The sequence below is a fragment of the Equus caballus genome, chromosome 24 (assembly GCF_041296265.1).
Source record: "Equus caballus isolate H_3958 breed thoroughbred chromosome 24, TB-T2T, whole genome shotgun sequence".
Lineage (NCBI taxonomy): Eukaryota > Metazoa > Chordata > Mammalia > Perissodactyla > Equidae > Equus > Equus caballus.
Genome location: NC_091707.1, coordinates 18,846,968 through 18,855,042, shown reverse-complemented (window position 1 = coordinate 18,855,042; position 8,075 = coordinate 18,846,968). Strand labels below are relative to the sequence as shown.

Below are 8,075 nucleotides of genomic sequence, written 5' to 3'. Positions count from 1 at the left end.
GTGAGTCGCCAGGTTGTTTGAGAAGCTGCTCCGCTCCGTTTCCTAGGAATTATTATTTATCTTTTATATTATCCTTCTCTGTCGCTGCCTTATCCTTTGTTAAATGAATGCGGAAGGATGTTCTTATTCCCTTACGAAGACCAGAGGAAACGTAGGGGAGAGGTCTCCCTCCACCCTTGGCGTCCTGGTTCTGACCCAGTATCTTGACCGCGTCCCCTTCGCCCACCTCTCCTCACACGAAGGAAGGAGAAAGTTGCACTCTGAGGGTTTGCGCTCAGGTCGGAATTTTACTGCCCAATACTTCAGGATGTATTTCCCCAAAAACAAGAATGTTATTTTACATATCCACAGTACAATTATGGAAATCTGAAAATTAACAATACTGTTTTCTAATTTACAGACTTTGTTTAGATTTTGGCAATTCTCTCAATAATACCTGTCACAGCAAAAGAAAGTCCAAGATCACACATTGTATTCAGTTGACGTATCTCTAGTCTCCTTTAATCTGGAAAATAGTTGCTTAATATTTCTTTAGGTTTCATGGCATTTACGTTTTTGAAGAATACAAATCATTTATTTGTAGGATATTCTTCAGTTTAGGTTTGAGTGATGTCTTTTCATGATTAGATTCTAGTGGTGCCACCAAAGTAACCTTGTATTCATATTAGAGCATTGGACTGGGAGGCACATGATGTCAGTTTCTTCCATTACTGATGATAGTAACTTTGATCACTTGCTTAATATTTCTCTTCTATAAAGTTTCTTTTTTGCCCTTTGTAATTAATAAGTATCTCATGAAGAAATGTTTTGAGACTATGTAAATAATCCTTGTACTTCTGAAGCTTTCGCCCACTAATTATAGTATCCTATGATTCTTATTAGAATCAATTATTATTATTATTATGGTTGCCAAATGGTGATTTTCTAATTCCATCATTCCTTCCACATTTATTATTGGCTTTCTACTGTGAGGTCATCAGCAGTTTTTTAAGCAAGAGAATTATATGATCTAATGTATTACATGATCTCCATTGCTTCTGTGTGAAGAATGATAGATAAGGGGAAGAACACAACACAGAGACTAGTTGGAAAGCTGTTAGACTCCTGTGGGCAAGCAGTGAAGGAGAGTGATTTGGACTAGAGCAGTGGCAGTGGAAGCGGAAATGTATGGATGGATTTTAGATATGTAGGGCTTGCTGAAAAATTGGATGTAGGAAGTAAGGGGAAAAGAGGAATTTCGATTGCTTCCTACTGCTAATGAAGCATTATAATTAGCATTAGTTTTTATTCTTGAACAAATGGATAAATAAAGAATTTGAATTTACTTGGAAGACTAGCCATTTAATTTGCCTAACTCTCATTGAAATAGTCTACTTGCAACTTTTTCATGAGGGATCCTGATGTAGACCAGGGTAGGCCAAGAAAGTGCTAGAGAGTATGTTATAGGAGGTAAACTCTACGTACTCAAAACTTGTTTAGGGGGCCAGTTAAACTTGATTAACTTCACTACTTGTGTGCGATAAACACTATTTGAATGCCTAGTGCCTACCATATATTCATTAATAATAAAGAATTTGGAGCTCTTTCTGAACTCATTGTCAGATGAACGGCCTATTTGTGGGCTGGACTGTGTCTGTTCCTTGTATCTTGGAAGAATGCATTGAACTGTGGTCTCAGGTTCTTGATTATTTGTCTGATCATTACAAAACTTAAAAGGTGTGGGTATGGATTTGTTTGTTTTAATTAAATTAGTCCAAATTACTTTTGGAAGAAGTGCATATAAAGTCGGGATGTAATTTACACATATCTTTCTTACAGGTGCTAAGTTTTTGAGGTCATCAGAGTCTGTTTTATACTTCTATCAGAATACGTAACACATGGTAGGTACTTAATACGTGTGTCGAAAATGCAAATAAATATAAATTCACTTCCCAGTTACATTCTACCAAGTTATAAAATAATCAGAAATAAACTGGAGTTTGCAATTGCAAGAAAAAGTCATACTGAATGACTGTATTAATGTTTTAAGCTTGAAAATTTTACATATTCTACTTAAATCCTAGGTGTACTTTAAGGAATCTAAACATACAGTATTTTATGCCATACCCTATTATTACTTTTTAATTAATTAGTTCAGGAAATGTGATGCCCAATGTGTTTAACTTCTAAATACTGTATTTTAGGGATAGTATCCTAAGAATTCTGTTATTTCCAGATTAACAATTAGGCTGTAACTCACCGCCATTCTGAGCAGTAGGAAAGACACCACCTCAATCACGGAAATTAGCAGAGTTCCTTGTCTAGAGAAGTTGACTAGTATCTCAGAATATATATATTTTCATAGGAGATTATTCCACTGTCTCAGCTGGTCATGATTTGATCAAAATCAATTCTGCTTTCCTTTGAGAATTAACATTCTTTACCATAAGATTCAGTGACTCTATAATCCTTTCCTCCCAGCTTCTCTCATTTGAGCTGGATGCTAATAACGACTTCCGAGAATCCTCTCTCTCGATTGTCAGGCATTTATCTCAAAAGAAGCCTTATTTTAATTGAAACAGAATTCCCTTCCTTAATTTAACTTTTCCTTGACTAGATCATATTAAAGGAAAATAGCTAAGCTCCACTGTTCTTCACTATTACTAACCTCTTAGGGGTTGGACTTTGTTGTTTAGTGCTGCGCCCAAAATTGTGGGAATCCAGTATGTCATTTGCCAGAAGGTGGATAGCCTTGATATGTGTTTATGTAAAGAAGATAACCTATTGGGCATTAAATATTTTAAAACACTTCAGAAAAAAGATTCAATGCCTCAGTAATAATAAAGACTTGCATAAGTTTTCCGTGATCTGGGGATACACACGCAATAAAAATTATTACATCTAAGTTCTATTAAAGAAATATTTTAAAGAGTTCTTATAAATAATTCAAAAGTAGATATTGAAGTTTTTTTTTTATAAGTAAGAATTACTAACGGGGAAATAAAACCAAATGAGCTTGTATACTCATCAAAAGATACAAAAGTGAGCCCTGTGTCACAAGTGCCCGGCTAGCTCAGTCGGTAGAGCATGGGACTCTTAATCCCAGGGTCGTGGGTTCGAGCCCCACGTTGGGCGCAGAGCTTTGGTTTTCGCTCCGGAGTTTCATTTTCCCTAAACCTTTTAAGGTGTCTCCAACGCGTTATAACTAAGAAGGGCTCTCTAAATCAAATTAGTTTAAATACTTTCAACATTAACCAGATCTCTGGAAAAAAGATATTTTGCAACCGGAACGGGTCTCAAACGGCGCTTGCGCACTTGAAAGCAGCCGTTCCTCTTCCCTTCTGGGTTCCCTCCCCAGCCGCCTGCTTAAAGCACGGAGGAAACGCAGAGGCCACTGTATAAAGTTGAGACTGGTTTTCTCTGCTACTGCGCACACTTGCGTAGTTGCTGGTAGAGGGCAATTTTTGCTTTTATCCCAACAAAATTATGAGCCCCAATTTTGGCAGCTTTTCTAAAACTGAAAGAGATCCTATGTAAAAGCAGTTGGGGAGGCTGGAGGACTTCAAGAAAATGTGTCTTCCTTTCTTGTTTATTTTACTTTTTCTTCCTGTCAGTGTAGGGCCTGTCCTGCGGTGGGGGAGGGATAGAATGTCCCCTGGAGAAGTGTAAAGTGAAAAGCGATTCTTTCTGTGGTCGGACCTATACAACCGGCGCAGACCTCAGGTTTTCTTTCATTGTTCTTGGGACTATATTTGGGATCTTTCCATCCAAAGTCGGTGGATATTAGGAAGTTGATGTTCTGGAAAAGGCGAGGCCGTTTGAAACAGAGCAAAAGAACTGAGATGTGACAATTCGGAGGAGCAGTCAGGTAATGGCGGGAGGCAGGACTTCCACCATTTTCCTTCTTCATTGAGAACTTTGAAGCAATCAGGCGGAGCACGTCCACACACCGGCCCGCCACGTCCAGGCGCGTTCCAGGACCTCACCACGCGGCCACGCAGGTGAGCGATCCTGCTCTGCTCCTCCGGGAGCCAGCCAGTCACAGCGCTGCGCGTTCCTCCACCTCCGCGAGTCACCGCCCGCTCTCCTGCAGTCAACGACCAATTGGCCTCTCTTCTTACTGGTTTCCTTCAACATACAAACATGCGGTTGGTTATTGCTCTATCTTAAAACAAAATAAAAACTTTGACCTAGTCTCCTTGCAGGCTACCCTTCTATTTCTTTGTTCCCCTTTGGAGAAAGTCACACGCCCGCAACTCCCGCTCCACCCCCGTTGCCTTCGCTGCTCATTCCTCTCCTAATTCTGACAATGTCCTTCACCCAAAGACCAAAAGAAAAAAGAAAAAACCCACCACGTGTAGTTGAACGAGTTTGGTTTATTTCTCACTGCAGCTAGGCAGAACTGTGGGATGTCTCAGTGAGAGAGTGTTAGAAAGAACGTATCATAAGAGTTGAGTTTTAGCTGGGTAATTTGGGGGAGAGTCTAAAGGAAATGAGAGCTCCTTCTGGATTGGGTGTTCTGCGAAAGCAAGGGCAATTCTATGATTTCTTATCTATACGGAGAGCTGACTAAAGGAGGGATAAAGCTGAAATGGGTAAAGTGATAGTCTCTCATTTAGCCAGGGAGGAGGATCTTTGGTGTTTTGAGTTGGACAGCGATCAACTTGTCTAAAGAAGATGTTCTCTCAGATGCCAATTCTAAGTCTAGGCTTTCTGGACTTCTAACCAATGGACTATAAATTGGGGTTCCCACAACCTTCTCCTCAGGTTTGATAATTTCCTAGAATGGCTCACAGAAGTCAGGAAAACAGTTTACTTACTCCTGGTTTATTATAAAGGATACAACTCAGGAACAGCCAAATGAAAGAGATACATGAGGCAAGCTGTGGAGGAGCATGGGTCTTCCATGCCCTCTCCTGGCGTGCTACCCTCCCCACACCTGGATTTGTTCACCATCCTGGCAGCTCTCTGAACCCTGTAGTTCGGGAATTTTTATGGAGGCTTCTAACTCAGTTTCCAGCCCCTCCTCTCTCCCTGGAGTATGGGGGAGAGGGGGGTCGGAACCTGAAACTTTCAACATTCTAAATCTTGGTTTGATCTTTCTGGTGACCAGCCTTCATCCTGAAGCTATGCAAGAGCCCACTAAAGAGTCACCTCATTAGAATGAGAGACACTCCCCTATTACTCAGGAAATTAAAAGGGATTTAGGAACTCTGTGTTAAGATGTTCCTAACACCCCCATCACACAGGAAACTACAAGGGTTTTAGCAGCTCTATGTCAGGAACCAGGGGCAGAGCCCAAATACATATTTCGTATTATGTCACACTTCCCTAATTTGTCTTTGTTCAAGTCACTGAGAAATGAGCCCAACTCCAATCACCCTATACTAATTGGCGACTACCCCACCATCCACTTTACCCTGCACTATTTTTCCCATAGAAGGTATCATCGTCTAACTTACCACGTTAGTATCTTTCGCTTCACTTTCTCCCAACCCCGTGGAATGCACATCCACAAAGGCAGGACTTTTTTTTGTTCTTATTGAGTTGATAACAGTTTGCATCGATGTGAGATTTCAGTTGTACATTATTTCTTGTCTGTCACCACATAAGTGCTCCGATTCACCCCCTGTGCCCACCCCCACCCCCCTTCCCCTGGTAACCACTGAACTGTTTTCTTTGTTCGTGTTTGTTTATATTCCACATATGAGTGAAATCAGCTGGTGTTTGTCTTTCTCAGTCTGGCTTATTTCACTTAGCATAATTCCCTCCAGGTCCTTTCAAGTTATCACAAATGGGATAAATTTGTCTTTTTTTATGGCTGAGTAGTATTCCATTGTATATATACACCACATCTTTTTTACCCTATTATCGGTCAATGGGCACTTGGATTGTTTCCAGGTCTTGGCTATTGTGAACAGTGCTGCAGTGAACACAGGGGTAAAGGCAGGATGTTTGACTTTGCTCACTAATATATCTCAAGCACATAAATTAGCATCTGGCAGACATTCCATAACAAGTGTTGAACTAGTGAATCAAGAATGGTGTTAGTGTCCTAGGGCTGCCATAACAAGGCACCACAAGCTGTGTGGCTCTAAACAACAGAAATTTACTGTCTCACAGTTCTGGAGGCTGTGCAGGCAGGCATAATCTCAAAACCTCTCTCGAACAGTCTACTCTGTGCTTCTTGCTCTCAGGTCTTGCGTCGCCAGCAATCCCCGGTGTTCCTGGGACTGCAGCTGCGGAACTTCAGGCTCCGCCTCAGCTGGTACGTGTTTTCTCTCTGTGAAATGTCTCCCAGGGCATTTTCCTCTTCTTATAAGGACACTAGTCACAGTGGATTAGGGCCCACCCTAATGACCTCATCTTAATTTGATTACACCTGTAAAGACTCTTTTCCAAATAAGGTCACATTTACAAGTCTTGAGGGTTAGGACGTCGACATACCTTTCTGGAGCACACAATTCAACCTTTAACCCAGGGCTTAACTTCAGTCATTAGGTCTCTGCCACTTTACAGCTAGCTATAAAGCTCTGTTTCAGTCAAAGATCTTATTTTTTATATTATTCAATGATGGGAAACTGCGAAGTACCAAATTCAACAAAAATTAAAATTTTAAAAATTATGTTTACCACACAAAAAAAGGATAATGCTGGGGCTGGCCTGGTGTTGCAGTGGTTAAGTTTGCACGTTCCACTTTAGTGGCCCAGAGTTCACTGGTTCGGATCCTGGGTGCGGACCTATGCACTGCTTGTCAAGCCATGCTGTGGCAGGCATCCCACATATAAAGCAGAAGATGGGCAAGGATGTTACCTCAGGGCCAGTCTTCCTCAGCAAAAAGAGGAGGATTGGCAACAGATGTTAGCTAAGGGCTAATCTTCCTCAAACAAAAAAAGGTAACACTGAATGCGTAAAATTCACAATTAATAGTACACCTATTCCTGGCATTCCCACTGGGAGGTTTCAAAGACAAAAAAATAAAGGAGCTTTGCTCTTATGGAGCTTATATTCCAGAAAGGAAGATAAAATCTGTACAGAAACAATTCCAAGGTGAAAGCTGGCAGTGCCTCAGCTACAGATAACGTTCTTATGGGAAAGCGCACTGCTCTGGGGAAAGGGTGCTATCTGGGAGCAGCAGGCCCAGAGCAGACAGGAATCTCACTTGCAGGAATGAACATATTAGGAAATTGGATGGAAAATTGAACTTCATAGTTTTATTCACTGGTTTAACATGGTTTTTAAGTTCTTCATGACCTAATCCTAAATTACAATTAGCAGTACCTCATCTCAATGCCAAATGCTTTAATATTTTGCATAGAGAATTCAGTCCACATAGCCTGGAATAACCCCCAATTACTGAAACTCTATTCATCCTTTAGGAACAAGGTCAAAAGCCTCCTCGGTGAAGCTTTCCTTGACTCCCTGGCCAGAAGTACCTACATCAGTAACAGCAATCGATACGCTTTACGGCACCTGCCACATTCTGTTTGGTATCATCTGCTGTGTACACATCCACTTCTATTAACCTGTTAACTTCCTAAGGGCAAAGGTCCATGTCTTACTGTTGTAGAATTTACAGTGTCTAAAACTATACTAGGTACACAGCAGTCAGCCAATAAATATTGAGTGAATCTTAGTCTTGAGCTTCTAAAGTAGTAGTATATGGTGAAAAAGTAGAGCTGGAAGTATTTTAAAGATTTTTAATTTTTTTCCTTTTTCTCCCCAAAGCCACCCAGTGCATAGTTGCATATTTTTAGTTGTGGGTGCTTCTAGTTGTGGCATGTGGGATGCCACCTCAGCATGGCCTGATGGGCAGTGCCATGTCTGCACCCAGGATCTGAACCGGTGAAACCCCGGGCCGCCGAAGTGGAGCGCGGGAACTTAACCACGGGGCCACAGGGCTGGCCCCATGGAAGTATTTTAAAAAGTAAAACACACACGCACAAATATAAAAATGAATCCTTTCCTATTCACAATTCCAGGAATTGGCTCTTTTAAGTGTTAGCTGGCATTGGTATCTTCATACATAAAGTATATGGCAAAACTAGGAAGGATCCAGAAAAGGTCAATCACAATGATTAAACTATGAGTAAGAA

The 8,075-nt window shown here is 41.1% G+C and overlaps 1 non-coding gene across 1 annotated transcript; it reads left to right on the top strand.

The window, feature by feature from the left end:
• The first annotated feature begins 3,041 nt into the window (after positions 1–3,041).
• Positions 3,042–3,114, top strand: TRNAK-CUU (transfer RNA lysine (anticodon CUU)). The gene has a single exon. It is a non-coding gene; the product is annotated as a tRNA-Lys (tRNA).
• The last annotated feature ends 4,961 nt before the right edge of the window (positions 3,115–8,075 follow it).